At 38.4% G+C, this 23,889-nt stretch overlaps 1 protein-coding gene across 10 annotated transcripts in view; it reads left to right on the plus strand.

Annotated features, from left to right (window-relative positions):
- Nucleotides 1-23,889, plus strand: part of PLCB4 (phospholipase C beta 4) — a 420,321-nt gene that overhangs the window by 230,681 nt on the left and 165,751 nt on the right. For 2 of the 10 annotated variants that reach the window (XM_043602877.1, XM_043602878.1), the window contains one exon: nt 10,062-10,123. The exons of the other annotated variants lie outside the window; for them this stretch is intronic. The gene's annotated coding sequence lies outside the window, so the exon portion shown is untranslated. The remainder of the gene's footprint in view (nt 1-10,061; nt 10,124-23,889) is intronic. 10 annotated transcript variants of the gene reach the window in all.

The raw sequence follows: 23,889 nt of genomic DNA on the forward strand, positions 1-23,889 counted from the left end.
GTCCCTTGGAGAAGAGGCAGAAGGCTGTAGTTAACCCTAGGACCCTCATTTTTTCCCTTTACATTTTGTTAATGTCCCATTTAATTGTTTGCTCTCCCTCCCCAAGTCACCAACATAGAGTCAACCAACATATTGGACCACCAGATTCCTCTGTTAATTTCTTCATTGCAGCAAAGTCAGAAGAGGAATGCATTTATTTATTCTACACAAGTATATATTGAACACCAACTTCATGTCACACATGTTTTATATGACAGATGCAGCAGAAAATAAAATATATAAAGTTTCTGCTCTTTTGGAAGGATATAACAAAATATATTAAATAATAGATATCAGATGTTGATGTATTTTATGTAGAAGAATAGAACAGGTAGAGGGAAAGAAATCCTGGTGGTGGTAGTGGGTGGTATGCTATTTTGTAAATGAGAGGCATATACAAAAATATAGTGACATGCGAACAGTGATCTGCATGTAAAGAGCCAGGCAGATACTCAGAAGAGCAGTCCAAACTGAGGAACAGTATATGCAAAGGTCCTGAGACAGAATTATGAATGGCCTCTATGAAGAACAGGAAGAAAATCCGTGTGTTTGGAGTCAAGTGAGCATGGGAAAGGAATAGGAGAAGGGAGGAGAGTGGTATAGGGCTTACATAATAGAGGGCCTTATAGCACAGTGCACAGACTGGCTCATATTCTGAGGAAGATGGGGAGTCATATAAGCAAAGGATAGAAAACCAAAGGCTTTGAGAATTCTATGGGCTTGGGGACAGAAATGGCAAAGGGGGAAAATGTGTATTTCTATTCTATGATCTTTTTTTCTCCCTCTCATCCATCACATACCTGTGTAAAAAAATTTACTTTCAAGATTGACTGTGTGCTAGCAAATCATTAATATCTATGAAAATACATATAATGATATTTGGACATATGTTGGAAATACTGTCTTCCACCAGCAATAAATAGATTAAGGACAAATAGACTATGTAGCTTTTGCTATTAATTCTTGAGATACATTCTTTTGCTATTAGTTCTTGAGAAAATTCTATGAGATACATTCCTTCTAAAACTGAGTCCTATGTTAATGTATTGCCTGTATTATAATTTAGGCTCTCGAAAGGATAGTTTTTAGACTAAGTCTAGACTACTTAAATGGTTTTAGTAAAACCCAACTAACTGTATGTTATAAATAAAAATAAGCAATTGTCTAACTTAAAATGGCCTTCCTGTCATATGGCTTCACATGGGATGATGCAGAGGGGTGTAGGCATTGACTTTCTTGGTGAAAAAACAACCCTCATGAAGATACTTTGTTTTTTGCAGACTTATTTTCTATAAAGAAAACCATCAAGCACAAAGAGTGCTTAAGTGTGGTAGAAATACTTAAAAAAATATTAAAACAGTAACAATAAACATAAACAATGGACAACTTTTTAGAAGTATTTAGAAATATAGTTACAGTCAATCTCATGGAATTATTTTAACCAAGCCAAACCAGCCTTGTTATGAACATACTCGTTTCTTTCCAGGGTAATTTGGTTAGAACTGAGTTACTGGTTTCATGTGACTAGCTTTGGGCTGTTGTATGCATTTTTGGTCAAAGAAAAAATTGAATTATCATTTTTACTTGCAGTGGCCCTCAGTACATAAAGCCTGATCTTCGGTCCCTTTGCACAATGTAGTCCTCCTAGTCCTAGAATTCATAGAAAATTTAGGGGTTGGCAGAGGCTAGAATGCTCTGCTAGCAGCTAACGGCTGCTAATAGAATCCATGTCTATTATGAAATAATTCCTTCAATAATATATAAGGAGCTGCATTGTTCCCAGAGTCTTCTATGTATGTCATCTCGTCTACCTTTGGGAACCCCTTCAGAATGACATGCATGACCATCTTCAGACGGGGAAATTTCTTGAAGAGTGATTTGTGGAATTCTCCTTTGGTTTCACAGTAATTGGTTGAATCCGGTCTTAAAATTAGTCTTTTCCTCTCTGAGTGCACTCTTGCCCACTGGACTGAGTCCGTGTGTCTCATGTAATTGTGAACTCCCTTGTGTAGGTGTGTGTATTGAGGCATATCTAAAAATAGGCTGGAGTTTAGGATTTCGAGCTTCTTCCCTCCTCCCACCCCATTTACTATGTATTTTTTGGACGCAGCTGCCTTCATTTGGATTTAATAATTAAGTAGGCTGAAAATATAAGTAACCTATAAACATATTTGGTATGTATCTCTGCCCATAAACGCTCACACTTCAAAAAACTTTTGCAGAAGTGAGTCCTTATTTGGCATATTGGGAGGGTGTTACAGCTATGAGGGAAGAGGCTGATTTAAGTTTGGAAGGTAGCATTTAGGGGAGATTCTTTGGTGTCTGGTTCTGCATCCTTAGCATCCATTTCTGCAGGCTTAAAGCCTTTGTGCTCATTGCCTAAGAATAGCTGAGAACTATTCCATTCTTTTGACCATAAAGGGAAATGTCAGTTCTGTAGTCAATCATTTAAGTTTTGAAATATGATCTACTGCTTTGCAGAGAACTATGAAGGCACCTTGGAGTACTACATCTACTTTAAAACACAGCCACAAAATGCAGTGAGAGTCCCAAGTCTTTAAGACTACGGGAAGGAGGTCATCATGAGTCATGACTTTACAGAGAGAGGATTCAGATCGACTGTTCAAATCTATAGGAAACTAAATAGAAGGGAGGGCCTGAGGTCCAGTGAGAGGTTGTTTTCATGAGCCCTCAGCATCTGTGTATACACTTCCCATCACTAGAATCTGTATATTCATGTAACCAGGAATGCTTCCATAGCATCTTCCTGGGCACAGAGCTGTGGGCCAGGTGATGTCTTCAATCTTATGCCTGGAGTCAAAAAATAACTCTACTTATGGGGCATCTGGTGAAACTGTGGGTGCTCTGTAAATTTCAGGGAGTGCTTTTCACTTACCAGGGAGCATCATCATTCTCCAATGTGTTAGTTACCAATGAATATTTTATTAAAAAAAAAAAACAAAAAACTCTGACAGTAATTTCACACACTGCTGGAGAACAGGCTTATGCTGTTTGATTATATCAGATAAACCTTACACCTTCCCTGAAATATAGGAGTTAAAGAACTTAAGGCAGCAGACTCACCTGACTCAGGTATAGACCTAAAAGACTTTCTCTGATTAATCATCAGGCATTCATAGATGAAAATATTAGGAGACAGAAGGGACTAGGAGGATAACTCACATTATTATTGGCACTTGAATTAGAATTTGTCTTAAAAATACCAATTTACTTTGATAAATGCTACCCAGGCCTTAACTGTGTTTGTGGCTGATTCCTTTGTGAAATGAAAGCGTCAATGCACAATGAACTGTTCTGATAAGCTGCTTCACAGGTTTAGAATATATTTAAAGCTAATCTTCAAGAACTAATATGTAATGATGCTATTTTATTTTTATGAACCATGGTTTTATATCCCACTGTTTATCTGATTTGAAATGGTTGTAATGTTTGGAGAATGTTAATATTGAACCATGCCAAAACCTTAATAAACTTAGTCTTGAACTAATATTTCAGGCTCATGTGGGATTTCTGTATGCTAAAATAGTTTTTAATATTGCAGAAATGCAATAGTGACCTTTCCATAAAACCTTAATAAAATTACTTTGTGATATAAACTGCAGAAGAGAGGGGAACTTTCTTGAATGAGACTATGCACGATTTATCTGCATTTCGTGGTTTATCTTCTATCTCATTTCTTCAGATCCCTTGTGTTTTTCTTTCCCTTTAGCCAAACAGTGATTTGAATAATTTAAACTAGAGAACAGATACAGAATTTTCAAAGACATGTTTTCCCTTTGCACCAGTGTCATTTACCTGTTGCTGATGTACCAGTTGTCTTGATAATTCTAATAGTCTCCATGCTGTTTAAAAGAAGTAAACAAGATAGAAAATTTCACCCATAAGTTTCAGGTATTTAATATTGAAAATACAATTGGGCGTCACACATAGCTGCTGCTTAGCAAAGCAGTGTGCAATGGTTTTATGACAAGTGTTGAGTAAGAATAGCGTACCAGTTTATAAAATTAAAGTGATGGATGTTTGCAAACAAACTGCACCTTCTCAAAATTGAAATGTTGGCCAGTATCCTGAAATTGAAATTCTTTGTTTCCCAGAGACTGGCATACAAATGACCAAAAATGACCAAAATCAGAAGACTGTAGCTTGGGCTTTATAATATATTTTGTTCTAGTTTAGGGTGGAAAAAGTCTTAATTAAGTGTAGTCACTGTGAATCATTGTTTTCTAAACTGCTTTCTGTGGTCTTTTTGATGGCTTGGCTCTTGCAAGAGTCTTTCAAGTTCACAAGTCAAAGACAAGATGATGGCTGTTTAAGTAGAAAGTTGTGTTTTTTATTAGTTCCAAGACTATTTGCAAATACAAAATTGTACAAGCATTTCCCAATCATTCTGTATCTGTTTATCACTTGAATTTTAACCAATATTCGTATACAGAATAAACATCAGAAAGCATTTCACTGCATACTTGCAGTTGAGAGAATGCTCAGACTACTTTGGGTCAGAAGAATCTGGAAAAGGGCTGATAAGATCTAGAGATGGACTAACCCTACTTTATTTTCTGAAAAGTCACTAGAGGGCATTTATTCCCATCTCACTCAGTGCAACAATCCTTTTACAACTTCTAAGAACAGAGGGACATCTCAGTCCTTAGATGATGAGAAGTGTCTACTCTGAAACCTGAAAATTCACACTTTTCATTGTTAAATAATTTTCCTGATACTGATTTAAAGTTACATTCCTTTTTTTCAAAATGTAAGTTATTGTCAAGTTGACTAACATACAGTGTATATAGTGTGCTCTTGGTTTTGGGGGTAGATTCCTGCAATTCATCGCTTACATACAATGCCCAGTGCTCACCCCAACAAGTGCTCTCCTCAATGCCCATCACCCATTTTCCCTTCTCCCCTACCACCCCCCATCAACCCTCAGTTTGTTCTCTGTATTCAAGAATCTCTTAGGGTGTGCCTCTCTCTCTGTAACTATTTTTTCCCCTTCCCTTCCCCCATGGTCTTCTGTTAAATTTCTCAAGTTCCACATATGAATGAAAACATATGATACCTGTCTTCCTCTGACTGACTTATTTCACTTAGCATAACACTGTCCAGTTCCATCCATGTTGCTGAAAATGGCAGAATTTCATTCTTTCTCATTGCCAAGTAGTATTCCATTTTATATATAAACCACATCTTCTTTATCCATTAATCAGTTGATGGACATTTAGGCTCTTTCCATAATTTGGCTATTGTTGAAAGCACTGCTATAAACATTGGGGTTCACGTGCCCCTATGAATCAGCACTCCTGTATCCTTTGGATAAATTCCTAGTAGTGCAATTGCTGGGTCATAGGGTAGTTCTATTTTTAATGTTTTGAGGAACCTCCACACTGTTTTCCAGAATGGCTGCACCAGTTTGCATTCCCACCAACAGTGCAAGAGGGTTCCCATTTCCTAAGACCACTAATCTTTGGTACATAGTTTTTCCTCTGAATGAACACAGAATATCTCTATTACTCCGTCTTCCATATGAGTGAGTTTCAATACATGCCATCTGTCAGAATGGGGATCGCATTGGTATTGGACCAGCAGTTCATGGTCATTGTTCTTTCCCAGCTTCATCAGTAGGGCTGTGGGACTCAGCCCAGTTCACCGGTTCTTGCCTTCTGTTCCCACCCAGTTATAGGAAGAGCTTAGATTGACTCTGAAATCTCTGGAAACTTCTTTTATTAATTGTTGCTTAAATGGCATGACTTCCTTCACCAACTCCTCTGTTTTGCTGATATGCTTCTTAAAATTGTGACATTGAATTTACAAAATAGTGCAAAGCAGTGGCAGGATCTGAGAGAGTTTGCTGAGATTGTTCTAGCCATTCATTGATTTCTTGTCTTTCCCAGATCCCATTAGGGTACAAACAATGACCTCTTTACTATTAGCTCATGAAGACTGTCGTTCACTGAAAGTTCAGATGGTTTTCATATAAAAAAGCCAGTTTTTAGAAGTTTTTAATACATTATTTAATAAAGAGTGTTATGTTAGTTTCAGGTGTACAATAAAGTGATTCAACAACTCCCTACATTACCTAAGTCCTCATCATGACAAGTGCACTCCTTAATCCCCATCACCTATTTAACCCATTCCTCTACCCAACCCCCCCTCTGATGACCATCAGTTCTCTATAGTTAAGAGTCTGTTTCTTGGTATGTCGCTCTTTTTCCCTTTGCTCATTTGTTTTGTCTCTTAAATTCCACATATGAGTGAAATCATATGGTATTTGTCTTTCTTTGACTGACTTATTTTGCTTAATATTTTACTCTGTAGCTCTATCTATGTCACTGCAAAAGGCAAGATTTCATTATTTTTTATGGCTGAATAATATTCCATCTGACACACACACACACACACGCACACACACACACACACACCCCACACATACACATATCCCACACATCTTCTTTATCCACTCATCAATAGATGGACACTTGAGCTGCATTTGGCTATTATAAATAATACTGCTATAAACATAGGGGTGCATGTATCTTTTTGAATTACTGTTTCTGTATTCTTTGAATAAATACCTATAGTGCAGTTACTGGATTGAAGGGTAGTTCTCTTTTTACCCATTTTCCACAATGGCTTCACTGGTTTGCATTTCCACCAACAGTGCATGAGGGTTCTTTTTTCTCTGTATCCTTGCCAAAACCTGTTGTTTCTTATGTCGGCTTTTTTTTTTTATTTGGTCCTGTAGGTTTGTTGTTCTTGTTGTTGTTGTTGTTTAACCAACATGAAGATCTTTGTGTTGATTACTCTTACATGGATCTTGATAGTTTGACTCATTCTTCCAAGCAATCGTTTTGTAGTAGTGAGCTCAGCTGGGACATATCAGGACATCTAAAGTGCTAGGAGTGCTGGTGGAGATGTCGTAGGAGGCAACTGAAAATGAGGAGTGGAATTCTGGAGAGGACCAAAGAACAGTGATCTTGCAGGATCACCACAGGAGGGAGAATGAGAACAAACAAGGATGGAGGACAGAAGTGGGAAACCAGGATGAGTTGACTATAGGGTGATGGTAGAAGTTAAATTCTACAGAGATTGAGAAATCTCAGGAATGAGATAAGGATACTGCATGTAAAGCCTTAAAAGTCCAGCTTCTCAAACGTCATTTCGGACAGAATATTTAACATAGATTTCATATTTTAAAATACTTACAGAGAATTGATAGTTAGGAAATGGTCATATGGAGCACAGCTTATTTTTACTATTTAAAGAAAATTGGCCATGGGAGTGTGTGACATAGATGGCCAACATATGCCTTAATGATAAGTGTTCCTGTCTTTTAAACTTCAGATGTTTTGTCCAAAAAACCTGATTTAACTCATTCATGTAATGGCCATAATTGAATCCTATTTCCTTTCCCGTTTTACCTCGAGGGTTGGTTTCAATTAGGGCAGAAGAAAAATAAAAATATTTATCATGGCTTAGTCACACTTGTGATTTTATTTGAGTAAAGCATAGGCAACCACATAAATTTTATTAAAATGCCCACCACAAATACTCCAAAATAGCGCTGTAGGCCAACTAATGTCATGGACTAAGTGGTTAGATCTTGATGTTTTGATAATACTAAGTTTTCTCTATCACATTTAAAAGATTCTAAAAACAGAGCTAAGCATTAAAGATAACAGTGATCTTTTTAAAGTGGAAATTATGAAAACATTTAAAAATAAATGCAAGAAACTTGAATTCCATTTTCTTTTAGATAACCAAAAATATCTCCTGATTTGGAAGCTGGAGTAACAAGGATCTGTGTGGGGTGAATTTGAAATGAGAAGTTGGATATTGACAGTAATATAGGCATCTCCTTTATGGAGGTAGTCCTTAGTTTTGGTTGAAGTACTTCTTATTAAAATATCTTATTAAATACAATCCCAAGAAGAGATGACTTTCCCTCATTTGGGTTGGAGGCCATATATATGCAAAATGTTTTACTGAATTTAAGGAACTTTCATCATGAGGATCAAGGTCAGACAGTGAGAGTTTAAAATCAAAAGGCTTAAGTGCTAGTTCTTAACCATAATTTGACACAATCTAAGCTTTCTGAGCTCCACTTTCCACACTCTGCATTTCAGTTATGATTTCCAACTTAGAGAGTTTGTGAACATACTTGGTAAAATGTAACTATCACATGGATGTCCAGCGCCCTTATTTTGAGAGCTTTGTGAAGCTTGGCGGGTCAGCACGTTAGCCCCCAGCACCTGCATTCAGAGCTGAGTTGTGACAGGAGCCGCGTTCGTATCTCATTACTTAAGGACGTCCTCTTCTCTTGCCTAATGAGAATGTCATTTCCCTCCTCCATGGGTCAGGCTGTTGACTTCTTCCTGGTGTCTTTAAAAACTTGCCTGAAATCTTGTAGCATTTTAAAATATGCTGGGTCAAACTTTACCCCTTAAGAAACAAAATAATTGATTGCAGACACATGGGCCCAAATGATTTTCAGCAATTTTACTTATTAGTGTGGACACGGGGTGGGGGGAGGGGGTGGAATCCGAGGGTTTGTCTAACAAAGGGGCAGGGAATTTCATTCAAGGAGCTCCGTTTTTGCTCTTTTTCCCAGCCTGCTGATATGGCTTGAATTAGAAGTTGGAGACATTTGCTAAAATAAAATACAACATGAACCCTTGGGAATTGCTTCACATCCTACTTCTCTGACCTCTGATCTCCTTCCCATTGCCTCTGGGCTTTGTGAGAGTGAGGGATGTTTTTCAGTTTCTATATAAGCAATGGAAGCAAACACATTTTAAAATAATCCAGTAAAAGCACACATTGTATGAAAGGAACAATTATTTGAAGGCCGTTGACCTTACCAGAATTGGGCAAGCATTTGGCATCTTTAAAGTCTGCTTTGCTACTGAAGAGCTGTTCTAGAAATGTCACCGTGTCATTACCTTGTCAGTTGCTCTTCAATACACAATAGTAATACATTGTTTTTAATCTTATTTGGAGCCATTTGAATGTGGCTTTAATTTTGGGAAATAAAATCTATTTCAGGAGGACATACAGGGCTTTTAAATAACATCTACATTTATTTGAAGCCCAAGTAATGTTTAATCAAACCAACTGGAGCTAGAAGGGTTCAGAAAAATGACTGCTTCAGCCCCTGAGACTGTTTGAGTCTCCTTACAGGCAAGGAAACGAAGGCTCTGAGAGCTTAGGGGCTTCCTCAAGGACACGCAGCTAGTTGGGGCAGAGACGGGACTGGAATTCAGGTCATCCATGTCTGACCACCCTGCTCTTTCTAGACCCACAGGCTATACAGGTGCTATTAATTTAATATTGATTGTGGAAGTAATGAAATCTATAATTCAAGTCAGACCCAGTTTTTCGGGTGTGGCCAAATTACTTAACCATAAAATTTGGATCATACTAATTAGAAGACCTATTAGAAGACCTGTTTCAAGTGGTGTGAACGTTGGTGCTGGTGAATGGCAGTGAAACATGAAGCGTTCAATCCCTGCTGACCTATCAGACAAAGCCAAAGACAGTGTATGTTCTAATACGTACACGTAGTTTGGTTTTTTGTATTTTTTTGTTTTTCTAAGTAAACTTGACATCCAATGTGGGGCTCGAACTCACGATCCTGAGATCAAGAGTGGCATGATCTACCGACTGAGCCACCCGAGTGCCCCTGAGGAATAGTAGTTTCTATGTGCCCTCTCACTTACAGAAACCAACACACTGTAAGTTTTCTGCCTCATTGGAGATCATGGCTAATTATGACACCACATCTGGAAAAATGGAAACCAAAATCCTGAAAATATGACCGTTCTCTTACAAATGAACTGAGATTAGAGATTTTTGCTTCCTTTTCCTTTCAGACTTCTTATATAAAAATTGCATAAAAAACAAAGAAGAAAGGTTTGTGGGTCTTTGAAAGAATTTGCACAAATAGAAAAAAAATCAACCTTCTAAAACCTTAAATTCCAAGTAACTGTTTTTCTCACTATCTCCAGGAGTTTCATCTCTGTCCTTAGTTTAAGCATTTGAAGAGTGGAGATGGAACAGTTTTGAACATGTAAGTAAGGAGGTCATTGAATTTGTGTGAGATTTGAGTTTATTTGGATTAAATCTCTTTGACCACAGGTTATTTTCAAGTCGGGTAGTACCTCTGTGTGTGTGAATATTATAAAAGCTGTTAAATTTGGATACCTTTTAGCTCAAAACCTAAGGAAACATATTTTCTCCTTTTATGGTCTGGACTCCATTCCAATATACGCAGTCCTAGGCTTTATCCTCTTCTTCTGACTCCTGTGTAATAATAGCAAAGGCCTATTTATAAATTTGCTTGGAGAACACTTAAATATCAGGAATCTTGATTAAATTTAAGAGCTCGTTGTCTCTGTGTGTTTATTTTAATAGGAAAATAGTTTTTAAAATAAAGGATTTCTCAAGCCCTTGAATTGGCACCTGCTCCTAGTCCAAAGCAGTTGCCCTGTTTTTGTGAAGTCCTGTCTTGCAGTCCTCAGACTTATCCCATACACCCTCCTGAGGCAACATTCAGATAGATTATTCAAGCAAGGATAAAATAAAAATCTTTCCTTTGAAACACTCAGATAATCAAGGCAAGGTGAAACCTCTAAAGAGAGCTTTTTTTTTTTCCTCTTGACATGTATGATTCATATCGGTGATGCTTTGCCTAGTAATTATGGCAGAGCCAGTCCAAGGGCAAATGAAGGGCAAAGTATGGAGGACTGGGCATAAGAGAGAGAAGGACCTTATGAGCAGTGGGGTAGGGTTTCCTCTAAAGAGGCAAGCTCTGTGGAAAAGAAAACCACATACCCCCTGAGAACATGTCTAGTGTGCGTCCCCACCTTTGAGGACCCAGGTGCCAATCTGAGCCGTCCTCAAGCTGACCTCAGAGGTCAGAGCTTAAGGATGGGACCCAGCAGAGGTGAGGTTAGGATGTACAGTCAGCCAAGAAGTGATTCATAGGCTCAACCAGCTGCAGAACCAGGTGAAGAATGGAAACTCATTCTACAGACTGAGTTCCAATTGGGCACCAATGGGGGGTCAGGGGAAGAGCAGGGTATGAGTTGGGAACAGGAGCCTGGGAACAGAATTTCAGGATCTTGGAGAAAAGGGCAGGTGCACGCAAAAATGGTACTGACATGTACATTTGGGTAACAGGAAAAGACTTTATTGGCCTTGGCCTTGGTTGTTTTTAGGTTTGTTTGGGAGCTCTCCTCTATGCACCTCCTCTTGCTCACCCATTCTCTCAAAATAAACAAATAAACATAAAAAATGAGGTTCAGCCATGGAAAGGGAAGAGAAAGATGCAAAGGGCTCAGTATATTTGGGGCAATGAGTTAAGTTTCATAAATCCAGTGAAGAATGTAAGTGGCAAACTGATACTTTTTGAGTTTTTTGAAATGACCCTGCTTTTCAGTGCAGCTACAGGCATGTTTATTCTAGAATCCTCAAGTTGTGTTGTTTTGTTGTTGTTGTTCTTGGTTGTTTTCTGTTTTGTTTTTTGTTTTTTTAAGTAGGCTTCACACCCAGCGTGGAGCCTAACATGGGGTTCAAACTCATGACCCTGAGACTGAAATTTGAGCTGAGATCCAGAGTCGGATACTTAACTGACTAAGCCACCCAGGCTTCCCTAGAACCCTCACGTTTCAATGTGATCTTTCTCTTCAGCAGTTTTGTTCATTGCAGCTTCTTAAAGATTGAGTTTTCTGGATGAATATTTCCCCAATATTTTTTAATTTTTTTTTTAACGTTTTTATTTATTTTGGGGACAGAGAGAGACAGAGCATGAACGGGGGAGGGGCAGAGAGAGAGGGAGACACAGAATCGGAAACAGGCTCCAGGCTCCGAGCCATCAGCCCAGAGCCTGACGCGGGGCTCGAACTCACGGACCGCAAGATCGTAACTGACTGAGCCACCCAGGCGCCCCTTTTCTGAGTTTTTAAGAGCAATACTAGCACTTATAGTTTGTAGTTATCAGGGACCATAAAGGTTTGGGCCAGAAGAAGGAAATATTTAAAGTTATTTGGTAGGTGGCTTCACTGTCTATGTTGTATATTAAATAAATAGCTGTATATTAAATAAATAGCTGTAGATTAAATAAATCTACATTGTAAATTAAATAGTTGAGTTTTGGGTTATGTCACCCTTTGTTTGCTTTCTTCACGTCACCTGTCACCCTGAACTGGTTTCTTGAGACTTAACCCTTAAGGATGAAGCTTGAAAGAAATGGTTGTAGAAATTACCCATTTACTTAAGGCCAGCTTGGTATCTACTCTTGAGCTTGGTGGGAATGTGAGTACCGGGACCCAGAATTTCCATATCCTTGATTTGCAAGGCCTTCTGAAGAGAAGTGTGCATTCTAGGAAAATGGACTGTCTTTATTTCTTACCTGAGCTTCATTCCCAAATGCCTAGCAGGTCTCTTTCTCAGTGAGCTAGTCTGGGCCATAGATTAAGATCAAAAGATACTGTTTTCTCCTCTTGTCTTCTCTTTCTTTCTTCACCTTTTTCCTTTTGGTGAAGACTTGATATAAGGCAGTTGTTCTCAAACTTTACCTGACATCAGAATCACCTGGCCTGCTGGACACAGCATGGATTTTTGGGCCCCACCCCAGATTTTCCAATTCAGAAGGTCTGGGTGGAGCCTGAGATTTTGCATTCTAATAAATTCCCAGACGATGTTTACTGACTGGGTACCACACTTTGAGAAACACTGATCTAAGGCAAGTCCATGTGACCTAAGCCTCCTCTGGTCTTTTCACTATGCTCCTGCCTTAGTCCCCAAGACACTTGAGTCCCCACCTTGGCTATCCAGATATTATCATCAGTAGTTTAAAGTGTGTTCTAGTTAAGAAGAAACTAAGCCTGAGGGAAAGGTCAATCCAAACCCCCATTCTCCTAGTTCCCTCCCTGGAGCCCCTGGACTGGAAGCACAAAACTATAGACTACTACCTTAGCTGCACAATCAAGAACACCATGAATAAGATCCAAGAGAGACTGCTGTTTGTAGAATTTATGTTTGAGCTCCATCTAAACGTACCTAAAGTACTTATTCTATCATATTGCTTTTTGTTTGTTTGTTTGTTTTCTATTCCTCAGACCTTATCGGGGCCCTTATTGTACGAGTGAGGAGGGCTGAACTCTTTTGAAACATTGTTGCATGTGACTAATACCTGCTACTAAGGGAGAGGCCGTAAGGGTAAACTCTATACACCACCATATATTCTGTTAGTTCTGGTCTTGAAAAGAGAGACGCATTCTTTCACTTGTGAGAAAGCAAGGGGGATAAAAGCCCAGTCCTTGTTTATAAGTATTTCACATTTGCCTAATTATTTTATTTCTCGGGACTGCTATAATTCTCGGGGCTGATTAGGTTAATTCTGTTTATCTTACATACTCAGTAGTAATAAAAAAAAAAACTTTTGCTGTTTGCTATAACCCCTTAGTCATTAAAAACAGGTACTCTATTTCAGAGGCACAAAAGAAATAAAATGCCTTTACTTCGCAGAATTTTTACAGCATGTATAAAAGATAAGTCTTGCTAAAACAGATTTGAAGTTAATTTATATATTCCTTATCCCAGGTTCCTACCACACACTACATATTTTCATATTATAGAAGGTGATTTATTTTTCTTATCAAACAAAAATTTCTTTTTTAGAAGCCATGTCTATGATTCAACTGTAAATAAATATCATTAATCTGCAAATTATATCTTTTCTTCTGAAAGATCAAAATACTAGTAAGCCAGGGACTCCCTAAACATTTAGAAATAGGACACCACAGTCCCTAGAGCTCTTAGCTTCTGCCACTGAGTCCTTTTCCCCACAAGGTTGCTCCCTAAAGATGGGCATCTTTAAAGGGCTCCCTAAAGTTGAGTCGTTCAATGGGAATTAACTGTGTGGAAAGAGGTGAGTAGCAAGGCATCAACAGGTCAGAGAACCCCAGTCATAGACAACTACTTTTAATACAGTTTGAACACTCACCCTATTCAAGGGCTCTTGGGAGGCTGGCACATGAACTCAGATGTCATTTTCAAGGAAATTGTTGTAGGCAAGCAACCAATATCCAAACAGTCTTTTGAAACCAGTTCTTTTCTTGGAAAACTATATACTTCATCATATGCTGATTTATTTGAAAATTGGTCATTACAGACTGAATTATATGTTAACAATTATTCATTATATTCAAATTAAGCCACTCTTAAATACCCCAGATAAACAAGCATCTTCTAGATTTTTTATAAAATTCTTAAAAATAATGATGCATATAATATTATAAATATCACCTAATACATTTATAAAGGCAGTTCATTTTTGGGGTGCCTGGGTGGTTCAGTCAGTTGAACGTCTGACTCTTGATATTGGCTCAGATCGAGATCTTACAGTTCAGGGGATTGAGCCCCCTGTTAGGCTCTGTGCTGACTGAGTGTGGAGCCTGCTTAAGATTTTCTCTCTCTGTCTCTACCACCTCTGCCCCTCTCCTCAACTTGTACTCTCTCTCTCTAAAATAAAAAACATAAAGGAAATTCATCTTAATATTTTTATTAATCTATTTTATAATTATTAATTTTAAGAAAGTTATGTTTGCCTTTTATGATTAATGTTGAGCAGGGGGAAATAGAGACAAAGACCAGATGTTTACTGTTCTCATTTTATTTCTATTCGGTTTGTGTGTTTTATAAACTCCAGGAATTATTTTGAATCAGGTGGCACTTTATCGATAAACCAATTTATTATATATTTATGATAAATTTTGTAGATTTATGGCAATGGCCTTATGTTTTTATTTTTATAGTTCAGAGTTCATTAAAGACTAAATCCAGCATAACCATAATCTGTTTCACTTCCAAATATAAGTAGAGTAGAAATTTTAGACATAATACCCAAGTTTTAATCAGTATTACTTAACGTAACTCCTTCCTAAGAACCGGTCATAATTGGTGTGTGTGAAGGCTCCCAATGTACAGTCAAGGTTTTAAATGTCGAAAAGAACACTTCACAGTTTTATTTATTAGTTTCTTCCTGCTCTTGGTTCTTACCAGGAATTCTGGTGGAAAACATGGATCTATACGAAGAAAAGACATTTAATGTCTTTTTTTTCTTTAGCAAACATTTTTTTCCTGAATACAAAAATTTATTATCACTATAAGTATTTTAAAACACAGGAAGTATTAAAATATCACCTAAACTTCTATCACCGAGACATAACTACTATTTGTGTTTTGTATATGTTTTGCTAATCTTTTTCTCTTGTTAAAAAATGTGTGTGTGTGTAAGCTGTATATAACACATAAAAATTGGGATCATTCTTGGATACAATTTTGTAACCAGCTTTTTTACCTCCTTAATAATATGTTGAGAGCATTTATATTTGTTTGAGTTGTGACTGTTTTTAGAAACTCTTCTAAACTTGCTGTTCAGCAAACAACTATTCATTCGAAGCATTATTTTTAATGAGTACAGAATATTGAAATACTGTAGTGTATTTAACCAATTGCTTAGTGATATTTATATAAAGAAACTATTTTTCTGCCACTAGCAGCATCACAGTATCTTTGTGCATGGATTTTGTATGCATACTGGTAAGATTACTAGATCAAAGAGTATGGACATTTCAAGCCTATAGAAATGGATTGCAAAATAGTTTTTCACCAAACTATCAAGAATGCCTTTACCCCCAACCCTCAACAGCATTTCCTATTATCATTTTCTTAATCCTGCAGCCTTTACATGCTTTTTGAAAATGCTACCTAATGGCTTGATGAAAACGGAGGTATTTTTAGCAAAAGGGGAAAATTGTCATTAATGATGCAATATATCAGTGTCAGATTCTCATTTTGAGGAAAGCCATTTAATCAAAAACTCTGGGTGATTAGGTCGGTCAGTCAGTTAAGTGTCTGACTTTGGCTCAGGTCATGATCTCACAGTTCGTGTGTTCCAGCCCCGTATTGGGCTCTGTGCTGACAGCTCAGAGCCTGTAGCCTGCTTCAGATTCTGTGCCTCCCTCTCTCTCTGCCCCTCCTCCACTCACACTCTGTCTCTCTTTCTCTCAAGAAATAAACATTGAAAAATTTTAATAAAAAAATAAAGAACAAAAGCTCTGGGTGATCTGATATAGCTTTCCATCTGTTTTTAGAAATATAAGGATATCTTATTTAAAGATTGAAGAGCAAGACATTGACATGTGCTTGATAGTCACTAATTGACTTTATGTCAGTGGAAATTTTATCCTAACCCTCCGTGTTCTGGAAAGCAGCTTTAGTTGTTCTGATCATGGGGTCACTTAAGGTCATGGGTTATTTGGTTTAGTGAGATTTGTATGGTTGGATAGGGAAGCAACCAATTCTTAATAGAATATTTTTGCCATAAGGTTAAAGGTAAAAGTTATACTTCAGGAAGTTCATATCTGAGCCATGGTGCATTTTTGTTTGAGAGCTGTATGTTATGTGAAAGCAAGTGATTCATTGTTGAAGCAATGAATTCATTTGTTCACAAATAGAAACAAAAAAATGGAGACTGACTTGATTGCTTTGGGGGAAGCTGCAAGGTTTATTTCACGTTTGTATTTATTGCGGAGGTGCAAATTTGTTAAAAGACCATTGGATCCTGGGAAAGATGTCTGTAGAAATATCTTTATTCCTTTCCTTGGATTGCTGCAAAAAATTACCACAGACTTGTGATTGAAAACAACAGAAATTTATTCTCTCACAGCTGTGGAGGCCAGAAATCTGAAATGAAGGTGTTTACAGGACCATCTTTCTCCAGGCAAAAGGGGGAATCCATCCCTTGACCCTTTCAACTTCCTGTTGAGACTTCTTCCTTCAACACTCCTTGGCTTGTGGTGGCATCTCTCCAGTCTTTGCCTTTGTGGTCACATTGCTTCATCTTCTGTGTGTTAAATCTCCCTCTTCCTCCCTTTTATGAGGACACTTAAGATTGCATTTAGGGCCCGCTTGGGTGATCCAAGATAATTTCCCCATCTCAAGATCCTTAACTTAATCACATCTACAAAGTCCTTTTTTGCCATGTAAGGAAACACTCAAATTTCAGAGGTTAGGATATTGGGTATCTTTGGGGGGCCATTATTCAGCCTGCCATACCCAGGACCTTAAATAAACCTGATTTCACGTACTTCCCTCTGTTGGCATATGTCCAGAAACAAAAACTCTTTACCAAAATTTTGACCCAACTGTCTGGGGAGGGGGTGGGGGATGGGCAGAGTTGACTTCATAATCGATCCAGCATATCTGGGATAGGTGAGGTCTCATAAGGCTTGAAGACTACCCTGTAGGTCCGGCCAGGGAGACAAGAGAACAGATTTAAAGATTCAGGGAGGAGTAGGCCAACAAATAGAGCTGTTCTTCCTTAGTTCTTGTCACCTGAATGGATGGAGGGTCATCTCCATGTGAAATGCACATGTCTAACTTGAATATTTTGGTCCCCAATAGCCTGCCTGAGCTCCCTTGTTGGCCTCATACTGACGCTTTCAGTTTCTCATCATCTTTAAAAGGAGCTTTTTACCACTTGCTATGAAGCAAGGCCTTCGAGGACTCCCCTCCTTTCTTGTCCCCTCCACGGTCCAGGGAGCTTTTCCTCTGCAGCCAGTGCAATAGCTAATCTTTTCCAGTTGCATAAGAATTGAGAAACAGTGAGACTATTTAAAAGCCCACTGGCCTCCTTCCAGTAGCTGCTCACTCCAGTGTTTACTCTGGAAAAGGTGCCCAGTTATATATCCATTCTTTGTGTAAATTCTCCTTTACTTCCTGTGTCCCTCAAGGAGAAGGAGGACCTTTCCTGGGAGCAGTGTATGGAGACGTGATGCTCTAGGGGGGTGGAGGAGGCAACTGACCCTTGAAGTATCTTGTGAGGCCTTAGATGGCAAGCCAGAGAATGGGAGAAGAGGAGGCTTTGGCACGGCAAAGGGAAAGCATTTCTGTTTTATCAGTTAGCTGGTAGGTGGAGCTTTGAGATGGTTTCAAAAAGGACGTCATTATAGAGTGGCCATTACCTCCCCTTGCCTTTTAAAACAAGTAACTGTCCTTTTAACTTTCTCTGGAGTTGGCTGGACTGCAACATGTACCTTCATTTGTTCCCATTTTAAAATCAATTACCTGTATCAAACTGCTGTTAAAGGCTTGGCCCACTTTTTGAATCTGTAGGTCAGAGTTGTACCATCTACATAAAATAAGCCAGCCGCTCACTGCCCCTAATGCTGAACCCAATGAAGTATTTCAGAGGTAGTGTAAAGTACAGCCCCTGCCTGCCAGTTTGAAGTTGGGAAGATTCAGGGTACTTCAGTGTCATTTTGTGAGAATGCCTCTTACCTTGTTCAGAACCCCAGAGCTCTGAAAAAGTAAGCGATGAAATGAGCTACCAACACCACTGCAGATCTCTTGAGAGATAAAGGTCTAAAGTGCCCTCTTTCCATCAGCCCCCGCTCAAGTCCTTCACATAATGAGACCATTCTGATGAAGCTGGTAACCAAGGTAGAGATGAATATTTTAGTGGTAAAGACAGTAATGAAATCTGAGAAACATCCTGTACTGAGGACTGCATTGTGTGCCCTTTCACTGAAGAGATCCTTGGAGAACCAGTTAAACCAATGAAAGGTGACGAAAGCTGATAGAAGCTTTCTTTTCATTTTTGATATGAGCATTTTATATCAGAAGCCTCTCATTACTATTTTCTTTAAAATAAAACCAAAGGGAAATATTAAAAGAGATGGTTGGCAGGAGTGAAAAGATGATGGAGCGCCTAAAATTTTGCAAAGGGGAGTGTTTTGCCACTGATTTCTGAAGTCTGGTTTACCACCATCATGTTGTTTTTTCATCTTTCTTTAATGCTATTGTTTAGTTCCCTTGATTATCTTGTTGATTATTCTTGTTACAGATTATTCTTGTTATAGATCCCTGAATAACACATCCATGATAGCCTGAGGGGCATCTGCAGGTCTATATTGCTCTGCAGATCTGTTTTATGGCATAGAAAGCATGAATGTACATCACTGTACCAGAAGGTTGCTTCTAAGCCACCTCGAGTGAAGGGGCCCTGTGTGTGTGTGTGTGTGTGTGTGTGTGTGTGTGTGTGTGTGTCTGTCCATCCCCAATACAGACACTGGGAAATAGACATGGAAGACACAGAGAAAAGACAAACTGATAGGAACTGAGAGAAGTAGGAAGAGAGACCCAATTATAGTCATTTTGGGGCAGACAGAGTCATGGACCTGACAAAGCATCTCTGCCTTCTCCCATTGTCTGCTGCCTGGCTCATCTTCGTGACTTTATTTACATGGGAAGCCTTGGTGCTAATTAATGGAGGGCTGCTACCTACCTCAGCTGGGCTGGTTAGCATGACCTTCATGCTTTCAACAGCTTTTAGCCTGGTCACTAATGACTAATGGAATCGTTCCTCCTCCAAACAGCAACGATTGCCATTGTGAGGAAGCTACCTCGAAACATGACCTACTATGTTGTTCTTTCTTCTCCTTTAAATTGTTTGGGACTAAAGAATAACTGCATCTGCCTATATGTGGGCTTTTTTTTGTTTTCCTTTTTTGAAATTTGCATTCTTATTTACGCAAGCGGCACATAAATGCAGGAATATATTCCTGTAATAAAAATGTCCACCACAGAGATCATACTAAAGATACCTTGATTTTCAGCCCCAGTCTTTATGTCCTTCCCAGAAGTAGGTAGAGTCATACATCTCCAGATTTTTTAATTATTTATTTACATACACAAATACGTACGTAGAGAAATATATGGGTTTGTCTTGTGTGTATTTACGTAGGTGGTATTACACTGTTCATATCCTTCTGTAGTTGTGGATTTAGGTAAATGGTATCACACTGTTCATATTTCATATCATTCTGGGACTTGCTATTTTTATTGAATGGTATGTGTTAGAGACCTTTCACACTCAGGTTGATTTCAGCTTGCAAGGTATGCTAAGATATGCACGTACCAGACTTCTCTCCTTAATCTCTTTAGCTATTGAATCACATTGATCTGCTTTCAGTGATGAAATATCCCAAATTCTTCATTTAGCAACATTCTGGGATAGATCTATTCATATTTTAGAATTTTTTCTCTGTGAGAATTGAACTCTAAGGTTGGTTGGTGTTTTGTTAACCTTATGGTGTCATTGTCAGGACCTGATCATGGACTTGTGAAATGAGTCAGGTAGTAATTTACTCTTTTTCTATGTCCTGGGAGAGTGGTAGGTATGTGGGATTTGCGTTTTCCTTGAAAATTTGATAGAACTCATCTGTAAACCTATGTGGGTCTAATCTTTTATGTTTTTCAGTTTTCTTTTCTTTTTTTTTTAAAATTTTTTCAACGTTTACTTATTTTTGGGACAGAGAGAGACAGAGCATGAACGGGGGAGGGGCAGAGAGAGAGGGAGACAGAATCGGAAACAGGCTCCAGGCTCTGAGCCATCAGCTCAGAGCCTGACGCGGGGCTCGAACTCTCGGACCGTGAGATCGTGACCTGGCTGAAGTCGGACGCTTACCCGACTGTGCCACCCAGGCGCCCCTGTTTTTCAGTTTTCCAAGGTCACTGTTCAGTTTCTTCTTTTTTGGGTCGACTTTATTTTAACTTTGAAAAACCCATCCACTTTATATAGGTTTTCAGATATCTGGGTTAAAGATATATGTAGTATTAGTGTTTTCTATCCTCTTTGTAATTACACCTCCTTGTTATCATGAACATTGTGAATTTATACTTCTTCCTCATTCTCTTTCTTCACCCATACTTCTCTCTCCCCGACACTTGCCCCAACACTTGCCAAATGTTTACCTAATATATGACTATTCAGAAAGCAATTAACTTTTTATAAAGTTTATTTTGAAAGCACAAGCACGGGTGGGGGAGGGGGAGAGAGAGAAAATCCCAACCAGGCTCCACATTGATAGTACCTAGCCCACCATGGGGCTCAAATTCATGAACATGAACCATGACATCATGACCTGAGCCGAGATCAAGAGTTGGAGGCTTAACCAACTAAACGACCCAGGCACTGCAGAAAGCAATTAACTTTTACTGATCATTTTAAAATTATTTTTGGCTACATATGACATCCCTAGATTTTGATGTGTAATGCTCCCACCTTTCATTTTTAAGAAAGGTGTAATTTCTGCTTTGACTTTTCCACTTAACTCAATTATTTAGAAGTCTGTGTAAGTTTGTGTTTAATTTGTATGTGTATAGATTTTATGCATGCATTAATTTGTAAGTTGTGGCCTAGTTGTGGCTAGTGAGCATGGCCACCTTAACGTCTGCCTTTTGAAAAATGCTGAGGTTTCCTCTGGCCAATTAAGATTCAATTTTGAGATTTTTATATGTGTGGGGAGTAGCTGCAATATAAAAAGTAAGTGAAGAACATAGATAATAATACTATATAATAATTACATGTTATATATTGAGGACTCAATGTTATATATTTCATATGTATATATAAAGAGGGAAGGTTATATCTAAACTCAGTATCATATTTAAAATATGTTAAGTCATCTAAATTGTTTTGGTTTGGGGGCACCTGTGTGGCTCAGTCAGTTGGGCTTCCAACTTCAGCTCAGGTCATGATCTCATAGTCTGTGAGTTTGAGCCCTGCATGGGGCTCTGTGCTGACAGCTCACAGTCTGGAGCCTGCTTCAGATTCTGTGTCTCCCTCCCTCTCTCTCTGCTCCTCCCCTGCTCATGCTCTGTCTCTCTCTGTCTCAAAAATAAATAAATGTTGAAAAAAAAAATTAAAAAAAAAAAATAAATAAATAAAAACGTTAAAAAAATTTTTTTAAATTGTTTTGGTTAAACTAGTAAGTGTAATATTCAAATCCTCAATATTCTTGCATTTTTGTTTTGTTCCATTAATTTCTGAGAATCATGGTCTCCTAATGTGTTTGTGACTTTGCCAAATTTCTCTGTATTTTACCAATTTTTCAGTATATGTTCTGATGCTGTGTAGTCACATGCTTTAATGTTAATGACTTCAATAATTTTGATCATCCCTTTTCTCAATATGATTTATCAGGGTCTCTTGTTTTCCCTGAATCTATTTTGTCTGATACGTTCCTGTGATACCTGCTTTCTTTCCTTCTGAGCATGTACCTGTGAGATCAATTTTTTTCATCCCTTCATTTTTGAGCTTCCTATATCGTTTTTATTTTGTAAATGTTTCTGGTAAACAACCATAATGCTACCTAATGTAAAAAAGCCTCTGTATTTTTTTTTTTTTTTGGTAAGTGAAGTTAGCCAATTCATATGTATTATAGTTAGAGATATGTTGTCATTTTATTTTGTGTTTTCCATTTATTGTATTATTTTTTAATTTTATTTATTTTTGAGGCAGAGAGACAGAACATGACTGGGGGAAGGGCAGAGAGAGGGAGATACATAATCCGAAGCAGGCTCCAGGCTCTGAGCTGTCAGCACAGAGCCCGATGTGGGGCTCAAACCCCCAAACTGCGAGATCATGACCTAAGCTGACTGAACCACCCAGGCGCCCCATGTTTTCTATTTATAATGTGTTCTTTTTTCTCTCTCCTTCCCACTTATTTTCTTTTTAAAGGGGACTCCTGTTTCTTTGTTCTATTTTCCCCTCTAATAGTGTGCAAGTTTTACTTTCCATTTTTAATTTCTTACAGAAAAATTCTTTTTAAAAAAATTTTTTTTCAACGTTTAATTATTTTTGGGACAGAGAGAGACAGAGCATGAACGGGGGAGGGGCAGAGAAAGAGGGAGACACAGAATCGGAAACAGGCTCCAGGCTCCGAGCCATCAGCCCAGAGCCTGACGCGGGGCTCGAACTCACGGACCGCGAGATCGTGACCTGGCTGAAGTCGGACGCTCAACCGACTGCGCCACCCAGGCGCCCCCAGAAAAATTCTTAAACTTCTATTTTTCTGCCAACGTATAGATTCTTACATACTTACACGCCACTCCTAAAATGGTTTACCTCCCTTTGGTCCATTCTTCCTGCCTTCTGACCACGTCAGCTGCTCCAACCTCTATGCTGATATAATCAGGAATTTGGAAGCTAGATTATGATCATTTCTTTACATTTCTTTTGTATAGTAAGTAAAATTTAAGAGTAAGCTTGCTCTTTTTTTCTTCTTTTTCTCTATTACTTCCCATATACCTTCTCTACATTTATTTTTCTTCTTGACAGAGGACAATACTATCCCAAATCTTTCAGAGTAGGTCATTAAATCTCTCTGATACCTTGCATGTCCATAAATATCTTTATTTTCTCTTAAAAATTAAACTTTTATTTGAATGGATACCGAATTTTAATCCCAAATTCTTGTCCCTCAGACCTTTGAGTTTATAATACTGCAGACCACATGTCCGATTGCTGTCTGCTTATCAGTCATCTCTGGAACTTCGTGTTTTTTGTTCTCCTTGTCACCCAAAGGTATGTCTAGGTGTGTGTATCTTACCCCCACCCCCGCCACCAACCCCACCATTTCTACTTCTTGCATCAGTGGATTTTTTTCAATTGAGGACTCAGATATTCACATTGAGGACTCAAAACTGAACACGTAGATACTCAGATTTCAGAAGTGTTCTTCCACTTTTGCTGTGATTAATCCCATCCTTTTACTGGCTTTCTTTCCTTGTAATAGAAGAATTTATTCTGCTGGGTGGGTGGTCAACCTTTGGTTTTCATTTTCCACCTCTCTAAATTTTTCCATTGTGCTTTCTTTTTGTGTTGAGTTCTATGAGAATCCCTTGGCTCACCACTTCATTTGAGTTCTCTTTATAATTCAGGCTCACCTGTTCAGAGTTTGATTTCAACAATCTTTTTTGAAA

This window comes from Prionailurus bengalensis, chromosome A3 (assembly GCF_016509475.1).
Source record: "Prionailurus bengalensis isolate Pbe53 chromosome A3, Fcat_Pben_1.1_paternal_pri, whole genome shotgun sequence".
NCBI classification, from domain to species: domain Eukaryota; kingdom Metazoa; phylum Chordata; class Mammalia; order Carnivora; family Felidae; genus Prionailurus; species Prionailurus bengalensis.